The sequence below is a fragment of the Drosophila mauritiana genome, unplaced genomic scaffold, assembly GCF_004382145.1.
Source record: "Drosophila mauritiana strain mau12 unplaced genomic scaffold, ASM438214v1 U_193, whole genome shotgun sequence".
Lineage (NCBI taxonomy): Eukaryota > Metazoa > Arthropoda > Insecta > Diptera > Drosophilidae > Drosophila > Drosophila mauritiana.
The window spans coordinates 11,004-14,079 of record NW_022881326.1 but is presented as its reverse complement, the minus strand read 5'-3'; the positions used below and the strand labels follow the sequence as shown (position 1 = coordinate 14,079).

The 3,076-nt window shown below is 37.5% G+C and overlaps 2 non-coding genes across 2 annotated transcripts; both read right to left on the bottom strand.

Moving 5' to 3' along the window:
- Positions 1-216: 216 nt before the first annotated feature.
- On the bottom strand, positions 217-395 carry LOC117149311. Its single transcript, XR_004460201.1, has one exon. It is a non-coding gene; the product is annotated as a 5.8S ribosomal RNA (ribosomal RNA).
- Positions 396-1,081: 686 nt separating this feature from the next.
- Positions 1,082-3,076, bottom strand: LOC117149315. The gene has a single exon (XR_004460204.1). It is a non-coding gene; the product is annotated as a small subunit ribosomal RNA (ribosomal RNA).

The window sequence follows — 3,076 nt, the reverse complement described above, 5'->3', positions numbered from 1 at the left end:
ACAATTCTAGATGAAAAATATTTCAATTTTTTATGCTAGACATTTCTCAGTATTATTTGATTGAAAAAGAAAATATTTCTCTTCGTTTTTCACATTCAAATGTGAGATAATGTTTTTCATTTCTTTTTTAATATTATGAATAAAATCATTATTTAATCCAATAATATACCATATGCTTATAAAAAATTTATAAACAACTTAATTAGCATAGTCTTACAACCCTCAACCATATGTAGTCCAAGCAGCACTATAAAATTAATTAAAGTACATAACAGCATGGACTGCGATATGCGTTCAAAATGTCGATGTTCATGTGTCCTGCAGTTCACACGATGACGCACAGTTTGCTGCGTTCTTCATCGACCCATGAGCCGAGTGATCCACCGCTTAGAGTTTTATAATTCATTTTTATATAATATCAATATTGTTTTTATTGAAAGAAATTAAAAATACACCATTTTACTGGCATATATCAATTCCTTCAATAAATTTATTTTTATACCTAAAAATAAATGTTGCGATATGTCTTAGTTTCATATAAGCATTATGTATCATAAAAATCTGGTTATGGTTTGCTATTTTGGGTGACACATACTGCAAAATTTATATAAAACATTAACCTGATGGATGACAGGTACAAACATTGTATATTTTAGGTTGTTGCATTAGCCAACGTATGCTCATAACATAGATGAACAATACATATTCGCAACGCGTGTATATTATGGTCCATATACACACACACTTATTTTGAATACCACATTCAAAATTATTTTAATTTTAATTCGACTTCTACTTTCAAATTTTGTTCAGTTTCTTCGATTTCCATTTTCGAGAATTTGTTTTTATAGGAAACGCCATTGTTGTAGTAGGTACTGCCACAAATACGCACAACAACATTAATAATGTTAAAGTCTTTTTATGAGGTTGCCAAGCCCCACATATAAAATAAAAGCCATCTTCATTTTATTTTGACTTTAACTTTTGATTCCGTGGAATCATTTTGTAATATTTTTATTTTGGTAAATTGTATTTATTTGTATTATAACAAATGTTTATTAACGATAAGGATATTATACAATAATGATCCTTCCGCAGGTTCACCTACGGAAACCTTGTTACGACTTTTACTTCCTCTAAATAATCAAGTTCGGTCAACTTTTGCGAAACAACCGTAACACGCAAGGCGTCACAGTGATCACGTCCGGAGACCTCACTAAATAATTCAATCGGTAGTAGCGACGGGCGGTGTGTACAAAGGGCAGGGACGTAATCAATGCGAGTTAATGACTCACACTTACTGGGAATTCCAAGTTCATGTGAACAGTTTCAGTTCACAATCCCAAGCATGAAAGTGGTTCAGCGGTTTACCCGGACCTCTCGGTCTAGGAAATACACGTTGATACTTTCATTGTAGCGCGCGTGCAGCCCAGGACATCTAAGGGCATCACAGACCTGTTATTGCTCAATCTCATTATTGCTAGACGCAATTTGTCCATTTAAGAAGCTAGTGTCCTTATAATGGGACAAACCAACAGGTACGGCTCCACTTACATAAACACATTCAAACACAATAAACATTTTACTGCCACCATGAATGAAGGCTACATAAGCTTCAGCACCATAATCCTGAAGATATCTATTTAATATATTTGAGTCTCGTTCGTTATCGGAATTAACCAGACAAATCACTCCACGAACTAAGAACGGCCATGCACCACCACCCATAGATTCGAGAAAGAGCTATCAATCTGTCTTACACACTTATGTTCGGACCTGGTAAGTTTTCCCGTGTTGAGTCAAATTAAGCCGCAGGCTCCACTCCTGGTGGTGCCCTTCCGTCAATTCCTTTAAGTTTCAGCTTTGCAACCATACTTCCCCCGGAGCCCAAAAGCTTTGGTTTCCCGGGAAGCGACTGAGAGAGCCATAAAAGTAGCTACACCCAATTGCTAGCTGGCATCGTTTATGGTTAGAACTAGGGCGGTATCTGATCGCCTTCGAACCTCTAACTTTCGTTCTTGATTAATGAAAACATCTTTGGCAAATGCTTTCGCTTAAGTTAGTCTTACGACGGTCCAAGAATTTCACCTCTCGCGTCGTAATACTAATGCCCCCAAACTGCTTCTATTAATCATTACCTCTTGATCTGAAAACCAATGAAAGCAGAACAGAGGTCTTATTTCATTATCCCATGCACAGAATATTCAGGCATTTGAAGCCTGCTTTAAGCACTCTAATTTGTTCAAAGTAATAGTACCGGCCCACAATAACACTCGTTTAAGAGCACTAGTGCAGGTTTTTAAATAGGAGGAACATATGAAAAAATACAAGTATTTAATCACATATAAGAACTCCACCGGTAATACGCTTACATACATAAAGGTATAGTACTAACCACAATTGTAAGTTGTACTACCCGTATGAAGCACAAGTTCAACTACGAACGTTTTAACCGCAACAACTTTAATATACGCTATTGGAGCTGGAATTACCGCGGCTGCTGGCACCAGACTTGCCCTCCAATTGGTCCTTGTTAAAGGATTTAAAGTGTACTCATTCCAATTACAGGGCCTCGGATATGAGTCCTGTATTGTTATTTTTCGTCACTACCTCCCCGAGCTGGGAGTGGGTAATTTACGCGCCTGCTGCCTTCCTTAGATGTGGTAGCCGTTTCTCAGGCTCCCTCTCCGGAATCGAACCCTGATTCCCCGTTACCCGTTGCAACCATGGTAGTCCTAGATACTACCATCAAAAGTTGATAGGGCAGACATTTGAAAGATCTGTCGTCGGTACAAGACCATACGATCTGCATGTTATCTAGAGTTCAACCAATATAACGATCTTGCGATCGCTTGGTTTTAGCCTAATAAAAGCACATGTCCCATAAGGTTCATGTTTTAATTGCATGTATTAGCTCTAGAATTACCACAGTTATCCAAGTAACTGTTAACGATCTAAGGAACCATAACTGATATAATGAGCCTTTTGCGGTTTCACTTTTAATTCGTGTGTACTTAGACATGCATGGCTTAATCTTTGAGACAAGCATATAACTACTGGCAGGATCAACCAGAAT